General features: G+C 42.7%; 1 pseudogene; it reads left to right on the top strand.

Annotated features, from left to right (window-relative positions):
* The first annotated feature begins 2,592 nt into the window (after positions 1-2,592).
* Positions 2,593-7,425, top strand: LOC129503288 (dolichol-phosphate mannosyltransferase subunit 3-like; annotated as a pseudogene).
* The last annotated feature ends 13,138 nt before the right edge of the window (positions 7,426-20,563 follow it).

The raw sequence follows: 20,563 nt of genomic DNA, 5'->3' as shown, positions 1-20,563 counted from the left end.
TCCATTCCAACATGGCAACTGCTGGGAGTCACCAAGCTGCCAGTCATGTACCAGAGACTGTGCTGAGAGCGAGTGTGATTAGGAAAATACGCAGACTTCTACAAATAATTTAAATTCCAAAGATGACTAGAGAAAGAACTAATTATAGACACAGCATCAGGATACACCTTGCTAGTGAGGAAACATGGCTGCTGTGCAAGACGCATGACAATAAATCTTTATTGGAGTGTAATGCTGATATAAGCAATTTCTGATTCTTTTTCCCCCCTTCACAATCACAACTGTATATTTTTTTAATCCTGAAATCCAATATTTACTCATTCATCCATTCAGCCAACATCTATTGGAGCCATACTATGGACAAGACATTGTACTGGATTCTGTGAGAAAATTCAAGATTAGTAAGACCTAGGGTTTTTACTAATGGGGCTTAGAGTATAGCAGAAAAGCTAAATCCCCTGACTTCTGAACGGGAAATAATCTGAGTTTGCATATCAAGTCTGGTTGTTAACCTGGGGGAAGTTTATGGATCAGAGTTCTGGTTTCCTCGTTTGTAAAATGAGGCTAATAGTAATATATATCATATAGGGTAAGCATGAAGAGGGAGGAGACTCAAGGCCACAGAGACCAGCCCAGAAAATGGAAAAGTCAGATCAGTCTGCCTTCAGGATCACCAGCTCAGGATGAGTCAAGAGTAGTCTGGAAATGTGGCTTGGGATCATCTATATATACATGGCCTTGAATGTCAGGCTAAAAGATGTGGACTTCATCTAAAAAATGATAGGATATCCCTAAAAGTGATTTTGTGCAAGAGTAAGGAGACGGATAAATGCATACTTCAAAAGCATAACTGCATATGCAGTGTGATAAAGAAGCTGGAACGGGAACTAGAAGCAAAGTAGCCTTTTAAAGCATGGCTGCAAAAGTACAGGCCGCAACACAATGCACACCCCCAATGTAATCATGAAAAACAATCAGACAAATCCAGATGAAAGGGCATTCTATGAAATAAGTGGCATCCTCAAAAGGGTCAAGGTCATAAAAGACAAGACTGAGGAAGTGTGACAGGTTGTTGAGAATGAAGGATTCATGACAACTAAGTGCGGTATGGATCCGGGATTGGATCCTGGGACAGATCAAGGACGTTAATGGGAAAACTGGTGAAATTCAAATACAGGCTATAGTTCAGGTGATAACATGGTGACCCATGTTAATTTTGATACACGCATCATGGTTAGACAAGATGTCAACTTAGGAAAGCTGAACGAAAGATGTAAGATCTCTATTATTTATGTAACTTTTCTGTAAGCCTGGACTTATTTCAAATAAAAAAGTTTTAGGGGCAGCCCGGGTGGCTCAGCAGTTTAGCACCGCCTTCAGCCCAGGGCATGATCCTGGAGACCCGGGATCGAGTCCCACGTCGGGCTCCCTGCATGGAACCTGCTTCTCCCTCTCTCTTGAATAAATAAATAAAATCTTTTTTTTTTAAAGGTTTTAGGTTTTCTTTTATTCCTTAAGTCCAGGCAAGAGAAGATAGGGCCCTGAACCAGGGTGATGGCTTTGAGAACTGGGAGAACAAGAAGCAGAACTGGTAAGAATCCGATGTTCACTAAGGTTGGTAGGGGGCTGAGGGGTCATCTGAGAGTCTGACCCAAGCATCAGTGACTGAACAATTAGTAGTCATAACTTGAGGAAGAACATACCTTGCATGTCTTGAGCTGTAGATGTGGATAGACTCATGGACCCTGGATATGAAAGACAGGGAAACAGAGAAAAGGTAGGGTTATAGATTTGGGAGTCAACCAATAAAAGGGAATAGTTAGAACAATGGGAGTGAATACATTTACCAAAAGACAGGAGAAAAGAAAAAGGATGAAAACAAACACTTTTGGGGAAATATCCACATTTAGGAAGAAGATGAAAAAGGAAAGACCACATTCTGACTTTAATTCTTTCATTAGGGGAAAGCTCAGGTTTAAAAATAAAACGGATTTGGAGTAAACTGGGGTTCTGGAAAACACCAGTTCTACATGCCCATAAAGGAGGCAATTAGTGATGGGGATTAACAGGAAAAAGGAAGAGAGAAGATCAGGGGTCATTTGTGTGCATTTTCAAATAAACAGAAGAGCTTCAACAGTTATGTTACTGGATCGATCAAGTTTGGGATTTGAAACCTCAGCGGCATGTTTTAGAAAAATGTAACCGTGCTTTTTACCATTATCTTTAAAAGCTAAACCCCATCTCCCCCAATGCTTTGGCTTCTTGCAGAGTTCCACTGTACATTTCGAGAATAAAAGGCTGCAAAATGAGATGAGCAAGATAGTTTGATTGTCACGCATTTTAGGAAAATCTGCTCAAGAATAGTATGGTGTTTTAAGTTTTCCGAGAAAAGAGTCCCCACACACATATTTTAAACATGTATGCCCATATGTAAGCCTCACAAATCATAAGTTTACACTTTGGTGAACCTGTTTTGAACACAAATGGCCTTCTGCTTTCCAGCTTTCTGATGTAGCTGGAGAGTCGTCGATCTGCAAGTCTCCATTTTGTAAAGAGCTGCTCTTCTCCTAATTCTAAAGGGTTCTTACCGCCATGGTCCTGCAGCCCTTCCGCTGGACCTCAGGGGGTCATTGGAGGTCTTCCTTGGGACTTGAAATGGTGACCAATTACTTTATTTAGGCTCTACTGTGATGAAAGCAGCAAGGCCGTACGTGTGTGGACACTGCCCGCAGCCATGGTCTCCACAAGTCTGTATTTAAAAATCAGAATAAAGCTGAAATACAGATTGAAGATGATGGGAAACATCCCAAAGGAGTTCTGGTGTCATCTGGTTACTGGTTCCAATTGTTGCTGGAGCACAGAAGGATCACTGCCCCTGTTCGACGCAACATGTGAGCACATTCCTTACTCCCAAAGCCTTCCCACACACTCCCTCTTTTTTGCCCAAAGTGGCGAGAAGTAGATCTGTGTCAACTACAACTTTCCTCCTAAGCATTCTGCTTGGTTAGGAGGACTCTGTTCCTCATTATTCTTTCTAAGCCATTTCTAGTGAATCCTTGTGCCCTAGGATAGGATTCGTTAAATATGAACTTCCTCTTCCTTCCTCTCTCCTTCCCTTTCTCTCCTCTCTCTGTGTCTCTGTTTCTGTCTCTTTCCCTTTCTCAGCACTGAGGCCAAGGATGGCGTTTGATATCTAATCTAGATCTGGAATTTTGTATCGTTTGAAAGCATCCCTCTATCTCCAACATGACTCTGCACATGAGTTTTGGTTTTCAGAAGAAACCATCTTATTTTTCAAAGCAAAGAAATAAATGCGATTGGTGGCACAGGAGCAAAAGGAGCTTTGGAGCCAATGAGAACTGCACGGGAATCTCTCCTCTACCACACACTAACTTTGCAACCTTGACTAAATTGTTTAAGCTTTCTGTATTTGTCATAAAAACTAACAATGAATAGTTCCCACTGTGCCAGGCATTGCGCGAGGCATTTCACAGGTTACTTTTACAAGGTACGTGCTGTTATCCCCATATGAAAACACTGAAGGTGTTCAGTGAAAACACTGAGAAAGTTAAGTCACTTGCCAAAAGACCCTGCATGACTGACCCAGACCCCAGAGCCCACAGTAACTGCCAGGGGCCATTATGCAATATCCACCCCACAAGGATACTGTGAAGGTTAAGGTACTGCAGGCTCTGTGCATGGTATCCCATGTGCGGTGGTGAGAATTATGAGTTATTCCAAAGAACCAAGTCTATGTTTTCCTCTTCTTTTTGTATGTCCAGGAGTCCGCTGAGTGTCTGACTCTTGGTTTCAGCTCAGGTCATGGTCTCGGGGTCATGGGATCGAGCCCCAGGTTGCGCTCAGCACTCGGTGTAGAGTCTGCTTGTCCCTCTCCCTCTGCTCCTGCCCCACTCACACGTTCGCTCTCTCTCTCAAGTAAAAAAAAAAAAATAGAGAAACAGAATCAGACGCCACTTGGAGAAGATGTTTTTGTTGTTGTTTTAATGTTCACACCAAGAAACAATAATCCAATTAATCCCATAGACAGCAGCTACCCACTACAAGTAGGTTAAGTAGCAGGGCCACCGGCTAACTACTGTACTGTCATGAGGTGGGCACTGGTCCTCTCCATTCAGAAAGAACACAGGACCCAGAAGAGCGAGGCTGAGGAGGCCCACGTGGCTCCCTGAGGAATCCATCCTAGGATTCCTCCTACACTGCAGCTCCCTGTGTGACCTCCTCATGCCCTTGAGTTTGCCATTCCTGCTCCTGTTGGTTTGAGCCCAGGGAATCCAGGGCTTGCGTCAGAAAGAGGCATCTTTCCACAGCTAACCAACAGAGTGAGGAGCGCAGATGGTACGTGCTCCTGTAATCAGGCAGCTGGTCTCCTTATATTAACAAACTAAAGGATGAAATTCTTCCTTTGGCCACTACAGGCTAAGCTGGGCCTTCTTCCTTCCTACTTCTCTCTTGCCCCTGGTGTAAGTAGAAATTTCAAACCTCCTTTCCAACACTCAATATCAAATACCTTCTCTCTGTGCTCAGATCTCTGAGATGAAGTTTTTACCCTGTTAATGTGATTTCACACATGAAAGCTGTCTATAGTTCTCTTTCTAAAGAAATAAAAAGGGAAAATGCAATTATAGATTCCGTCATAGAATCTGCAGCACGATATTAGCTCACTATACCTGTCACATAGGCACCTTTACATTTCACAGGTGTCCTCAGAGAGGACAAGGCAAAAAGACCCCTCATTCTTTTTTTCCTTTTAAAGAAAATGACTTGTCATGGAGAGGGTTTTGTGGATTTTTTTTTTCATTTTTATTAAAATAATTCATCTCTTTTCTTTTTCAACTTTTCTATGTCATATTAATCACTGAAATTCGATGCTTTTGCCACTTTGCTATGGATTCAGGCAAACTAGTTAAATAAAAAACAATTGAAGAAATAGAAATTATTTTTATTATATAGGACTACTTATTCTAACGACACTGTTCTGAAACATAAATTTAAAAGTTCTGTCCCTGACGTTATCCATAAGGGAGTTTACATGTACGTATCTGGGTCTGCACCAAACGATGCATTTAGTGTCTAAGGCAGCACAGTAGACTAAAATACTGTACTAGGGGGTCTGGGGAATATTAGTTTTCATGGGACTCAGTTTACTTATTTATAAAATTGAGATGATAATGTCTTACAGATTTAATATCAAGATCAGATATCATAAATACAGCATATTCAGAAGTAGGCCTTATTTGGTGAACGTTAGTTCTTTATATACGGCATGTGTTTGTGTCAATATGACCTAGGCATAAACTCACATAACACCCATGTACACGGAATCGCCTGAAGGATATATTCAGAGACTCAAATATGGAATTACTGATTCTGCTAAACCTCATAGAGCTACTCGAAATCCTTCAAGAGATGCTTCAGTGTCTCCACCCTCTACAGACAGCAGTCCTCTTAGAACGGTAGTGTCGATAGTCACTGAGGCGCCAATGCTTTCGGGGATGATGACTTTCAGGTCCAAAGAACAGGAGCAGAGATAACTTGCCAACTTTATCCTGCTCCTCTTGAGTCAGAGACTAATAGTGGCTATTCATTTTGAGTGACCCTAAACAATTCTTCACATTTGGATAGTGTTTGTGCAGCCATTACATTGACTCTCGGGGAGGAAATGGAAAGACAAATCAGCAACAGGCATGTCTTCGGTCAGTTTCTATCAGCCTGGGCTGGCACTGCCTTTCCATCACTGGTCTCCAGGAGAACATGTGACCCAGTGGGCAGATAACTAATGTGAGAGTAATAGCAGTTAACTTCATTTTTCAGTGTCTCCTCTAAATTTGCTCCTAGAAGAGCTCATGGGTAACGGGAGGAGTTTTCGAATCAAAAGGATTTAAACTGAAATCTCAGGTGAACATCTCATGGACTGAGTAACTTTAAAAAGGTTTTCAAGTTTCTGAACACAAATTTCCTCCTCTGAAATATTTTCTACCACAAAGGCCTGTTTTTACAAGTCCATGTTCATGCGTGTAAAGCACCTGCTGTACACCTGGCAAATGGTAGCATTTTTGTTAGCTTCCTAAAAATACCACTAGCATTTCTATCTACTCTAAAATTCTGTGATAGGCAACTGCTGAATCTAGCAACATTCTGATCCAACAGAACAAAGGCATAAAAAGGTAAGTGTGCTCAACAAGGAACACTGACTACACATTTATTAATCAAAGATTGTGTTGACACAGTATTGAAAACTCATGATTTTTGCATGCAGTAAAGCCATCTATATTTAATACATTAGATAAAACATTCAGCAAACGTTATATTTAGATTTGACTAATAAGGGGATCCATCTGCTTTGGTTATCTAATGTCAAGCATAGCTAATAATTTCAAAGAAGTTTGAACGTAATTAAGCATCAGTGTCACGTCTGTAATCCAGGGATAGCAGTTCTTATCTAATAGGGTTGTCATGAAACTTAAGATAATGTCAATAAAGGTGGTAAATAAAATTGGAGACATTTTATAATTTGTGAGTTTTTCTACTCTTAAGTCAACAATGGTTATGTTTTTCTAACAGCGAAGTAGCCAGGTCAGTACTTTGCTGCCTGTCATCCCAAATTACATTGATTATTTACACTGCAAAGTTTAAAATAGATCACAACAATAAATATCCCTAGACGGTAAGCTGTAGCAAAACTTCCTTGTGTCCGAAGATCATGGACAGAAAATCTTAAGCATACTGCAGAATTTTAGAGAACAAAATGTCTTTTATGATTTCGAAATCATCATGAAAGATGAAATAATCCCATGTCATTGCTGTGTCTTAGCAGCGTGCAGTGACTTTTTCAGGGCTATGTTTGAGGTAAACATGAGAGAGAGAGACAGTGGGAGCGTCACCATCACTAACCTGTCCTCCAAAGCCGTGAAGGCATTCCTTGACTACGCCTATACTGGGAAAACACAGATAACGGATGATAATGTGGAAATGTTCTTCCAGTTGTCTTCATTTCTTCAAGTTTCCTTCCTAGCCAAAGCTTGCAGTGACTTAATAAAAAGTATTAACCTTGGGGAAAAAAAAAAGTGTTTTTTTGTTTTGTTTTGTTTTGTTTTGTTTTTGGTTTTGGTTTTTGTTTTTTTTTTTTTTTTTTTTTTTTTTTTTTTTTTTTGCAGTGGCTTTGGGGACTGGCACTCCTGGGCTCCACCTGGGCGGCCCTGACCATGGAGGCCCTGGGCCTGGAGCTGCCCTCGCCATGCCGGGAGGTACTGTGGCCACTCCCAGCCTACTTGCTAGTGTCCGCCGGCTGCTATGCCCTGGGCACAGTGGGCTACTTTTCACGACTGTGAGGACGCCGCCCGCGAGCTGCAGAGCCAGATCCAGGAGGCCCGCGCTGACTTAGCCCGCAGGGGGATGCGCTTCTGACACCCCAGCCCATTCCTACCCGACAGCCTTTCCTCCCGCGGCCCATTAAGGAGAAGTTTATTTTCTAACATTGTTTAGTTGGAGCATAGACAACGGGGACTTCAAAAAACAAACTAGTTTCTAAAAAGTCAAAGGAAAGTTATAAAATGACCAAAAAATAGCTAGATTTGTAGAAAGTAGAGCAGTGGCTGATGGTGAATCCAATTGTTCAGTTTTGCGGTATTTATCTGTGCAACGTGTTGAGCGATCACTTCTTCTACAAGGCCCCAGTTGCCCAGTGAAGTGCGTGAACAAGAGTCTCTGCTCTGTGGAAGTTAGATACTCTTGCACAACTGTTTTGTGAGCTCTTTTAGTTCGTCAATTTTTGGCTTCTCTGTGTGTCTAAAATCTGCCGATTTAATCAAACACATCCCCGTGTCTACTCAAATTGCCAGGAACAACAATTAGAATGATTATGGGTCTTCTCTGCACGTGTGCACACACACACACACAATTCGTCAGACTGCTTCAGGAACTGGCCAACCACATAACAAGAGTTTTTGATAGAGAAGTAGGTGTGCGGCTGGAAACCCGGGACACTCCAATGGTGAATCCCATCTACACGTGTCTCCACATAGTTGGTGACCAAGTAGGTTTTCCATAAATGTTGGATCGATAAAAGAATGAGTGAAAAATAAGGTAGAAAGAACAGACCGAGGAGAGCCACGGGTCCCTGTCTATTTTATGAGGGAATAACCAAATTTTCCCTAAAAAAAGCCTTCCTCCCCGCATGCCCGGCCCTCTCTGGAGCTCTGCCATCTGCACCCAGCACTGCAGCCTTGTCCCGGGCCAGGAAGACCTGGCCCAACTTCACGAGTGACTGACACACAGCAAAGACAGCAACTGCACCTGGGACGCCGGAGTCCCCAGAGGCCAGGGTTTTAGCTGGGGGAGCTGAGGGATGGGCCGATTCTGGACTCGCTCCCAGATACCGCCTTGCCTGCTGTCCGTGAGCCACAGCGGCCTGGGCCATGCCCTCTGCCCACCAGGCCGGCTGCCGCCCCAGAGGTGCCCCAATGCACGAGTGTCCCTTTGGGGCAGGGCCACCTTCTGGGGTCATATGGTAAACACATCAGTGGGAACCTCCACCTACGGAGCAGCCACCAGCCCGGAGACTTGTGTCAGGACTGCCCATCCCCTCATGCCATTGGCATTCCATGGACACCCAAACCAAAGAGACCAACTGGGGTTTCCAAACGTCGACTGTGCACAGCTGTGAAGGTGAGAGAAAACCAAAGATAAAGAGGTCCTGGGTCTTTAAAAAAAAAAAAAAGGGATGCCTGGGTGGCTCAATGGTTGAGCGTCTGCCTTTGGCTCAAGACATGATCCTAGTTTGGGGATTGAGTCCCACGTTGGGCTCCCTGCGAGGAGCCTGCTTCTCCCTCTGCCTGGGTCTCTACCTCTCTCTCTTTCTGTGTCTGTCATGAATAAATAAATAAAATCTTTAAAACAAACAAACAAACAAACAAAGCGGTCCTGGAAAGTAGACGGGCCAGCCCAGCCCCCGCCAGCGGCCAGCATTGCGGCCTGCCCCGCAGCCTCCGCCTCCAGCGAGGGCGCCTCGCCTTCCCCGCTCGCTCCATCCCGCCGGCACGGCAAGCACACAGCAGCAGGTGTACCTGGGAAAGCCATTTGTCCCCATCCTTTGAGTTGTGTCGGTTCTACGGACGAGTAGCAATATCCATTTCATCCCCCACCCCCCCACCCTGCCCCAAATGCCAGGAAAAGGACCTCCACGTCCTAGCGGCCACACACAAGTTGATGACCTCCCGGTCAAACATCAAAAGCAGAAACTTCTTTTTCCCCTGAATGACTCTTCATACACTTTAGTTTTCCCTTTTGCAAACACTCAGAGTCCTTTGCTTTCCTCCAGTTCCTCCAGGCGTGAACACCCCCCCCCCCCGCCACGTGGCGCTAAGGTCCCACGGGCCTGCCAACGCTGGTCTCGCCCGCCCTCTGCCGCCCCACTCCCTGCCGCCGCTCTCAGCTGCTGACTCCTAAACGGCACCAGGCTAAGAAAATCAAGAAGTCATAGGATGGTGCCACTTCTTAGCAACTGTCATTTTACCTTTCCTGGAAGATGCAATTTAACAGCTTAAAGTGAAAACTGAAAAGAATGAGCAATTCCTTTATCCGGGACTCTGCAGAGACAGAACAGTATTAGGCAGCTGCCGTGAGGAAACACAGCACGCTCATGTATTGTGAGAGGCGCTACAAAGACTGGTTGGGGGACAGGGGGAAACAAAAACAAAAACACGCTTGTGTGTTCCCCAGCCTCTTGGATTGTTAGGATTTTAATGGGGTTGCAGGTCCTTCCCTCACATGTTCGCGCACGCACTCTCACGTGGACTGTACATGCGATCACTAAATACAATTGCCTCTGGTAGCCCAACGCACAGGGTCTAAAGGCTTCGTTTTACTCCCTTGCACTTGAAGACGAGAAGTTCCAAAATTAAGTGATCTGAACTATATTAGGTATCAGGTCCCTCTTCTAACAATCTCAGCTTGTGTGCACGTGTATCACTGCCGCCTGCAGGGACAGGCTGCAAATGACCTTGGCGTGCCTCAGTCTCCAGAACATGTATCCTCAGGGGACTCCTGTCCTTGACGCAGAACCCTGGCTGTATGGGCCTGGCCAGGCTCTCCGTCTCTCTAGGAAAGTAGAGGGGATTTTATCAATAAATCTCACCATACATAAACACCTGAGGATGTCCCAACAGACCGCCTGAAGAGCAAGTTCGGAATAGCAAAGACGTGCTTCCTGATTCTATAATTACAGAGCGGAGGGTGAAGTCACAGAAAGCTCCTGGGGAATGAGGAGGAACTTAAATAAGAAGGTATGTTCCTGGTTATAAGACAATGCTGACTGCAGCGGTGTGATCTAAACTTTGAAGATGAAAAAGACACTTTATAAAAGCATAGGCTCTTGGCTCCACATTCGGCACATCCAGAAAAACAAATTTAAAAGATTTTATACCATTTAAAGACAGGGAAAGCTGGCCATTCAGGAAAGACTTATCCAACTTTTTACCCAGCTAGTGATGGACACTTATTTATTCAACAATCTATTATACTGAATAGATCCGAGTATACTTAATGCTTAGTACAGTGATAGACGTTACAGTAAGCATTCAGGGCACAGAAATCAAAATCAAAGTCTAGACCTCAGGAAGTTCAGTGTATAATTTGAAAAACAAATATAAAATTACAATCTAAAATTCACCAGATTTGTTAAAGATTCTGTGAAGTCATTTCCAATGACCTGACTGTAGGAATTGTATTATATCCATAAAGACAGGACAAACCGATCTAAATGAATTATGGAAAAGCCTTGCTAACGAGGATAGATAAAAACACCAAGGTTTTGAAATTGCACGAGCCAAAGAAGAGAGGTTATTCTAAGAAAAGCACAAGATTCTAGTCACATTTCTGGTATTCCACATTTTGGCTAAAGTCTCTTAATATTTCTGGCTCTGTCTCTGGAAATCAGTGTGGAGGGTCCTCAAGAAGTTAAAAATAGAGCTGCCCTACAACCCAGCAATTGCACTGCTGGGGATTTACCCCAAAGATACAGATGCAGGAAACGCCGGGACACCTGCACCCTGATGTTCACAGCAGCAATGTCTGCAATAGCCAAACTGTGGAAGGAGCCACAATGTCCTTCAACAGATGATGGATAAGGAGATCTGGTCTATAGCTACAATGGAATATTCCTCAGCCATCAGAAAGGATGAACACCCACCATTTACATCGACGTGGATGGACCTGGAGGGTATGATGCTGAGTAAAGTCAGTCAATCAGAGAAGGACAATCATCATATGGTCTCACTCATATGGGGAATATAAGAAATAGTGAAAGGGAGCATAGGGAAAGGAAGGGAATTGAATGGGAAAAATTAGAGAGGGAGACAAACCATGAGTGATTCCTAACTCTGGGAAATGAACAAGGGGTAGTGGAAGGGGAGGTGGGAGGGGGGTGGGGGTGACTGGATGACGGGCACTGAGGGGAGCACTTGACGGGATGAGCACTGGGTGTTAGACTCTATGTTGGCAAACTGAATTTAAACAAAATATTAAAAAAAACTATTTCTGGCTCCATTTCTTCAGTTCTTAAGATGTCATAAAATATTTCTAAAGTTTATCAAAGTACTAAAATAATATCCTATGTATTAAGCATGTGATATCAAAGTGTTTCACATCTTAAACTTTTACTACACATAATTTAATCTTGTTGATGACTCAGAAGGTCAGTAATCACCATAGGGTCAACATATAAATGAAGGGGTGGTAGATGCACACTAGAATTGTCGTTTATTGTATTTGCCACTGTATTGTGTTAAGCAACTCTATCAGTCAGGGACTCAACAAGAAATGGATAACATATTCTGGAATATGCCAAGGAAGGTCCAGAAGCTAGTCACACGGCTGTGGGTCAGCACAGAAGGACCACAAAGGAAAGTGCAATAACAAAGACGGACGGGTTAACCAAACCTGGAAGAAGGGAGCTGTGTAAAAGAGGCCACCCCTAGTCAAGGGACCAACACACCGGAAGCCATCCTACAGAGACTCCTAATGGCCGAAACAAACTGGAAGTCATGGCCTTCTGAGGTAGACACTAGGATGGAGAAAAATGAAGAGACTCTGGGGAGATATCAGAAGATATTTAGAATGATCCTCCCTTTTTCTCCACCAGCATCTACTCTTTTCCTTTATTCAGATAAAAAGTGTGTCAGCCATCTTGGAAAAACAGTATGGCAGGTTCTCAAAAAATTAAAAATTCAATGATCTAGCCATCCCACATGATCTAGCGATCCCACCTCTGGGTATATATTCCAAGCAAGTGAAACCAGTATCTAAAAAAGATACCTGCACACCCATTTTCACCACAGCAAATTCACAGCAGCCAAGATATGGAAAAAACCTAAAATGGCCTTTGATGGATCAAGACAATTGACATATATAAGTATATAGATATATAACGGAATAGTATTCAAAACTATAAAGAAGAAAATCCTGCCATTTGTGACAACACGGATGCAACTAGAGGGAAATAAACCAGAGAAAGACAAATACTGTGAAGTATGATCCCTTACAGGTGGAATCTAAAAATAAATAAAATAAAAGCTAATTTCTTAGAAAGAGAGAATAGAATGGCTGTTGCCATGGGCTGGGAAAGAGGACAATGGGGTGATGTCAGTATAAATTTTTAGTAATAAGTTTTAGAATAAGTTCTGAGGCTCTGATGGATAGCATGGTGACTCTATTAATAATACTCACATACTTGAAAGTTGCTTAGAGTAGATCTTAATCATCCTCATCACAGGAGGAAAGAAAAGAGTCACTATGTGAGATGATAGATGTATTAATTATCTTGATCTTGGTAATCATTCCACACATTGGAGACTTCATCACATTGAAGGCTTAACATATGTAGGATTAATTCTTCCTCAATAAAGTTAAATTCAAAAAAAATTCAAGTCCTCTGTCCCCAGTACAGTTGTTACAGGAGGTCTCTTCCATTAATGCACTACGGTAGGCCCATATCTATTTAGTCAAGTGCTACTCAAAACTAAAACGTCAGTCACTATTTTTGTCCATCGAATGAGGAAGAGGAGGAAAGGAGGGAAGAAAAACATAGAACAAAACATGACGCTACAGTTGCTGCTTCAGTACCTGGTCGTAAAACCTGAATTGATAATCATCTCCCATCCCATGGGGCCATCATCTCCACCAGGACTTCAACTAGACAAAGCTGTACATGACAGTGTGACCCAAACTATTTCTAAAAAATCTAAGGTTTCAGCAGTTTTCATTGGATTTGTTTTATTTTTCCATTGACCAGAACTACTATTGAAGCATATTGTTGATTGTACAAGAAATTCCCCCTGGGTCCCCTGCTACTCTCTGCTCTCACTGATTGTCAGAAATCATGTTGCTTCCTGGTAATTGGGACCATCACCCCAGATAGGACAATGCTGCTCTTCTCTGCCACAAGGAAACCTAAATGACCAGAGTGTCCCCTACATTACAACAGTTCTTCCTTTTCACCCTAAGTTCCCCAAAACAACCAAGGCCAAAATTGCAGCGATCGGGAGCAAACATTTCCCAAATGGGTTGTTACATGTCATGGGCAGACTCTCTCTCCTTCGCTTTTTGGGTCAGGAGGCAGGTATTCCAGCTAACAGGGAAGCTGGTGTGTGAATACCTCAGAGCAATGCCGTTTCTGTTATCTGCACCCTATCATGTAGCACCTCAGCCTCACAATGTTTCCTAGCTAGAAACGTAAGTGACCTTCCAGCAGACCATCCCAACAGTCCACGGAGCCAAGTTGCGCCTCTCGGCTTCTCAGGGGGGCACGGGGCGTGATCACATGCCCATGTCTCTGTACTTCCTCTACTGTGAAAAGTGTGCCCTGGCTAGAGGTGAGGCCATCTGGTAAACCCCGCAATGAAGAAAAAGCTCCTCAGACACGTGGATGGTGGGTTGAGCTTTCTGGAAATGTGACTCAACCACTGTAAGGAGAAAGCCCTCCCTATCTAATGAGAGGTCCCATATAACCACTATGCCACCCGGTGGCCTACTGGGCCTCCCTTGAAAACGGCACACTCAACTCTTGCTTTTGGCTCAGGCTGTGATCTCAGGGCCCTGACATCAAATCCCCGCCATGGGGAGTCTGCTTGAGATTCTCTCTCTCTCTCTTGCTCACTCTCAAATAAATAAATCTAAAATTTAAAAAAAAGACACACAGTGGTGCCTTCTCAGGAATTCAGCGTCGGTGCATCCTGTGGATGGTTCGGGCGGTCAGGAGCGACAGCAGCCGCCCAAAGGGAATACCACAGTGTGAGCCGTGCATGCCTCCCACCCCTGGCACTGCACACCGGGTAGCTGTACTCACCGGGTTAGGGGAAGGCGACCGAGGGACAAAGGTCGGAGGTTGGAGGACAGCGTCTCGTCCAGCCCTGCGGTGGGCACCCCCTGAGGCACGCAGTGTGGAACCTGGGCACCTGGGCACCTGCACACACTGCACCGGGCCCGGGACACCTGCTTGGGCTCCCTCTCCCAGGAGCCACTGTCACCTCCCAAGCCCGCATCAGTCCCCTAGCCCGCTAGCGGCTGCCCACGAGCCACCGAGGCCTATACCTTAGGCTGTCCCCTCGTCACGCAGGATGAGCCGCCAGGTGCTCTACAGCGGGCTCGGCCCCACGGGGGACTTCTGCTCCAGCATTTCCGGTGTCCTGAGTGGGTCAGTGCAGCACCAGCCTCCGGCCACCCCCACAGACGGACACAGGTGCTTTCGTTCTCCCCTCCTCCATCCACAAGTCAGGGAACCACCACTGAGGGTTTCCAGTGACTAAGCTTATGTCCTACGAATGGGGGAAAACCCTCAGCCCAGGTCCTATTCCCCTGGACCTGGACCCCCTAATAGGCCCGTGCAGGGCTCCTCTTACGATGGGTGAATTACCATATCCTTATGGGGTCTGGGAGCACCCTAAGCTCAGAGCCAGGACCCAACAAACCCCGAAGAGCTGAGCTCCACTCTCCCTCGTGCACAGTCACCCTGGAAAATAGCTCCAGGAATCTTTGCAAAAGGCTTGTGGGTCTGTTACATGCTTGCTTCTCACGGGGACTTCACCTTCACTTAAGGGGCTCAGGGCTGTGCTCTCACTTAGGAAATGGAGAAATCCCATCGTAGGTAACTGTTTTCTTCCCAGGCAGCCCCCACACATACACTTTTTTTTTTTGTTTTGTATTTCCAAATACTGCAAAAAGTGGGCCCCTGGGTGGCTCAGGGGTTGAGTGTCTGCTTTCGGCTCAGGGAGTGGTCCTGGGGTCCCTGGATCGAGTCCCACGTTGGGCTCCCCGCAGGGAGCCTGCTTCTCCCTCTGCCTGTGTCTCTGCCTCTGTGTCTCTCACGAATAAATAAAATCTTTGAAAAAATATTTCAAAAAGCATTCTATCAGACTGCCCATCTAGATCATTTCTAAGGAGAAATTGCCAGAAACTCCTGCAGGTCAAAATCCTCTAATTACCATTTTAGACATGATTTTCTTGCAGCAATTGTACTACTACCTGGTCTCTAGGACTCCATATTACATTATTCCCATTGAGATAAAAAAAAAAAAAAACAATTCCACTAAAATGTCCCTACACTGTATGCGACCTACAGAGAACAACCAGTCAAGTCAGAAGTCTTCAAAGATGGTGGTGTGCTCCTTACCAACGATTTCCTAAAGCTTCAATGAAGACAGCACCCTCCAAATTTTCCCAGAATGTGTGATTGCGAGTGGCTGAGCTGCTTGCAGGTAACAAACCCGTCCTGACCCTCCCACTTCCTGCAGCACAGACTCCCCTCTCCTCACAACGCAGACCTGGGGCGAGCTAGCATTTTAACCTTATTAACTGGAAGCCAACTTTTGGTACAAGTTTAGATCAATCAGTCCAGCAAACTACTCATGTTTCTACCAAGTACTGAAGCCAAAATATTACGTTCTGAATCCCAAATGAGTATAAGCACTTCCACGGATTTAGCCTTCTCTGATTACATTTCATCAGTGTTGCTTAAACCTACCAAGAAACCGCTCATACCTTACTTTCCAGGTTCCCAATGATAGAGAATGGCAAGGCCATTTTGTTGTTTTGTGGGGTTTTTGTGTATTGTTTTTGGAAAATGTATTTTTCTTCATTTATTTTATGGAGATACAACTTCAAGAACACATTATGGTTGCATGAATGGTATGAACAACTTTAATGCAACCTTCACCTAGATTCAATGAGCATTAATCTTTTGCCAAATTTATAATCTTCCTTCTTTCTCTATGTAAACATCCTCATTCACCATTTTTTTCTGAATCATTTGCCATCTGAGGACACTGCAGACATCATGCAATGTTACCCCCAAAATACTTCAGTGTGTGTTTCCTGAGAGCAAGGACATCCTCTTACATAACCACTATACAATTACCAAAACTAGAAAATTTGATTTAGATACAGCCGGTGATATAATTCATTAATCTGTATTTGAAATCCACCACTTGTCCTGATAATATCCTCTATAACTATTTTTCCCCAGATAGTGAAATACGTATTTATTGTTTGGAAGCAAACTTTTTTTTTAATAATTGTGGTAAGAACAGTTATGAACTATCTTAACAAATTTTGAAGTGCACAATCCAATATTGCTAACTATGGACACGTGTTGTCCAGCAGTTCTCACAATTTACTTTATACAACTGAAACTTCATATGCAATGAATAGCGATTCCCCATTTCCTTCTCCCCTGAAGGCCCTGCAACCACCAATCCACTCTCCGTTTCTAGGAATCAGAGTATTTTAGCTACCTCACAGTAATGGGATCATGCAGTATTTGTCTTTCTGGGACTAGTTGATCCCACTTAGCATAACGTGCTCCACATTCATCCATGTTATTGAATAAGGCAGGATTTCCTTTTTTTTTTAAGGCTGAATAATGTATTTATATACCATATTTTCTTTATCCATTCATCTATCAATGAACATTTTGGTTACTTCTGTATCTTAGCTATTGTGAGTAATTCTGCAATGACCATGGCAGTGTGGGTACCTATTTAAGATCCTTATTTCAGGGACACCTGGGTGGTTCTGTCATCAAGCATCTGCCTTCAGCTCAGGGCATGACCTTGGGGTCTCAGGATCAAGTCCCACATCGGGCTCCCTGCAGGGAGCCTGCTTCTCCCTCCGCCTGTGTGTTTCTCATGAATAAATAATATCTTTTAAAAAATCCTGATTTCAATATATAGTCAGACGTGGGGCACCTGCATGGTGCAGTTGGTTAAGAATCTAACTCTTGGTTTTGTCTCAGATCATGATTTCAGGGCTCTGGGATGGAGCCCTGAGCTAGACCCTGTGCTCAGTGCTGAGGGCGCTTGAGATTCCCTCCCCCTCTGCTCCTCCTGCTCGCACTCTCCTAAAATAAATAAATCTTTACACACACAGACACACACACACACATCCTCAGACAGAATAGAAAATACGATCCAGCAATTGCATATTTTCTAGCAAATTTCATACCATAATTCTTTCAGGTTTTTAAGAGACCTCCATACTGTTTTCCATAGTGGCTGCACCATCTTAACATTCCCACCAAAAGCATTCAAAGGTTCTAACTTCTCTACATTCTCACCAATACCTGCTGCGTTTTGTTTGGTTGGTTTTTTTAATATTTTACCATCCTAAGTGTTAAGTGATACCTCAATGTGGTTTGCTTTGCACTTACCTGACGGTTAACAATGAGAGCATCTTTTCATGTATCTGTTGGCCATTTGTTGGTCTTCTCTAGAAAAATGTCTATTCAAGTTCTTCACCTCCTTTAAAATCAGATTATTGGTTCTTAAGCTATTGAGTTGTAGGAGTTCCTTATACATTTAAAATATCAACCCTTTATCAAATACACGATTTGGAAATACTTTCTCCCACTTCCTAAGTTGCCATTTACTCTGTTGTCTATTTCTTTTGCTCGGCAAAAGCATTTTACTTTCACATAATCCCTCTTGTCTGTTTTTGCTGTTTTTGTTCCATGTGCCTTTGGTGTTATATCCAAGAAATAGTTGCCCAGACCAATATCATGAAGCCTTCCCCTATGTTTTCTTCTAAGAATTTTATAGTTTCAGTCTTATGTTTAAGTCTTTAATCCACTTTGAATTGGTTTTTGTGTACAGTGTAAGATAATGTTCCAATTCCATTCTTTTGCATATGGATAGCCAGTTTTCCCATCACCATTGGTTGAAGAGACAATCCTTCCCCCATTACGCATTCTTGGCACCTTTGTTGAAGATCTGTTGACTCTATATGCATAGGTTTATTTTTGGATTCTATTCTGTTCCATTGGTCTATATGCCTGTTTTTATGCCTCTATCTTTGTTCTTCTTAAGATTGCTTTGGCTATTTTAGGTTTTTGTGTCTCCATATGAATTTTAGGATTTTTTTTCTATTTCTGTAAAAAAAAAGTCATTGGGATTTGATTGCATCAAATCTGTAGATCACTTCGGGTGGTATGAACATTTTAACATTAAGTCTTTCAACCTGTGAGCATTGAATATCTTTCCATTTATTTGTGTCTTTAAATTTTTTCATGAATGTTCTAGAGTTTTCAATGTACAAGTCTTTTATCCCCTTGGTTAAGGTTACTCCTAAGTATTTTTATTCCTTTTGGTACTATTATAAGTGGGATGACTTTAATTTCCTTTGTGAATCATTCCTTTTTAGTGTACAGAAACTCACTTTTGCATGTTGATTTTGTATTCTACAAATTTATCTAATTCTGTTTTTATTTTCATGGAGTCTTTAGGGTTTCCTGTATATAAAAATCACATCATCTGCAAACAGATAATTTTAATTCTTTCTGATTTGTATGCCTTTTATTTCTTGCTATTGTCTGTTTTGGCTAGGACTTCCAGCACTATGTTTAATACAAGTGGTGAGAGTGAGCATCCTTGCCTTCTTCATAATCTTAGAAGAAAGCTTTTTGATTTTTCACCTTTGAGTGTGATGTTAGTTGTGGGATTTTCATATATGGACTCCATTATGTTGAGGTGAATTCCTTCTATGCTTCATTTTTGTCATAAATGGATGCTGGATTTTATCAAATGCTTTTTTTTTATCTATTGAGATGGTCATGTAGCTTGTATTTTTTCCCTTCATTCTATTAAGGTATATCACAATAGTTGATTCGTGTATGTTGAACCTTACTTGAATCCCAGGATGAAATCCTACTTGGTTATGGTATATGATCCTTTTAATGTAGCAAATGTGGCATTTTGTTGAGGATTTTTGCATCTATGTTTATTGTGGGTATTCACCTACAGTTTGTTTATTTGCTTGTTTTGTAAAACTTTGTCTCATTTTGATATCAGAGTAATGCTGAGAGTACTCTGTACAACTACACACCACAAATAGGATAACCTAGAAGAAGTTAGTTCTTAAAAATATACACCCTAATAAGACTGAATTATGAAAACAGAAAAACTAAACAGACCAATAATTAAAAAGAAGATTGAATCAAAAATTAAAAAAATTGGGGCAGCCCAGGTGGCTCAGTGGTTTAGCACCGCCTTCAGCCCAGGGCATGATCCTGGAGTCCCAGGATCAAGTCCCACATAGGGCTCCCTGCATGGAGCCTGCTTCTCCCTCTGCCTGTGTCTCTGCCTCTCTCTGTGTGCGTCTCTCATGAATAAATAAAGTACTAAAAATAAAAAAATAAAAATAAAAAAATTTTCCCAACAAAGAATAACCCAGGATCAAATGGCTTCACTGGTAAATTCTACCAAACATTTTAAAAATAATCAACATGAAGCTTTCTAAAACTCAAGAAATTTATTTATTTTTTTTTAACTCAAGAAATTTTTAAAAAGAATACTCCCAAACTCATTTAATAAGGCCATTTACTCTTACTAGGCTTTACAGGCTTTTTTTTCTTTCTTTCTTTTTTAAGCAGTTCTGGTCAATTTTGGGATGTCTTTTCAATAACCATAAGGAAATGTGCGGGTGGGTGGGTGAATGCTCAAGAAGATGGTTATCAACTTCTGAAGCAACTGAAATGCTGTCTCAAGGGCAATCCTTGAAAAACTTTAAGCAGAGGAGAGCTAGTTCCCTCAGATGGAAAAAGAGTAAGAGTAGGCTCCATCTTCAAGAAGGCATTCTGGGAAAACCAGAAGTAAGATTTTCTCAGCCTTGTTCATGTCTAATCCTGTTCAATTACTCAGGGTCTCACCCTTTAGCATAAGAGATTTGCGGTGTTGTGTGTTTACTTAGCATGGCAGTTCTTCATCTCTTATAATCAGAACCTAGTGGACAAACACAGTAACCCAAGGTTAACCTCATAAGAACGGGATCAAGAGATATCTCACTCTCCTTCTGACTCCTATACAAACCCCTCTCTGTCAAAACTCAGTCAGAAACCAGAGGCAAAGAGAAGTTTCTTGATACAATCCATTCAAGTCAGCCTCCTGGACCGACACATAGAAAAAGTGGAGAAGAGTCAAATGGGTCCAGTACAGGAAACAGCAGATATTCCATATGGTACCAAAAACTCAACTCTAGCTAGCCTACCTCAGGTGAAGATTTT

This window comes from Nyctereutes procyonoides, unplaced genomic scaffold (genome assembly GCF_905146905.1).
Source record: "Nyctereutes procyonoides isolate TBG_1078 unplaced genomic scaffold, NYPRO_anot_genome, whole genome shotgun sequence".
NCBI lineage: Eukaryota > Metazoa > Chordata > Mammalia > Carnivora > Canidae > Nyctereutes > Nyctereutes procyonoides.
The sequence above is the reverse complement of the archived record's forward strand: the minus strand, read 5'-3'. Positions and strand labels throughout refer to the sequence as shown.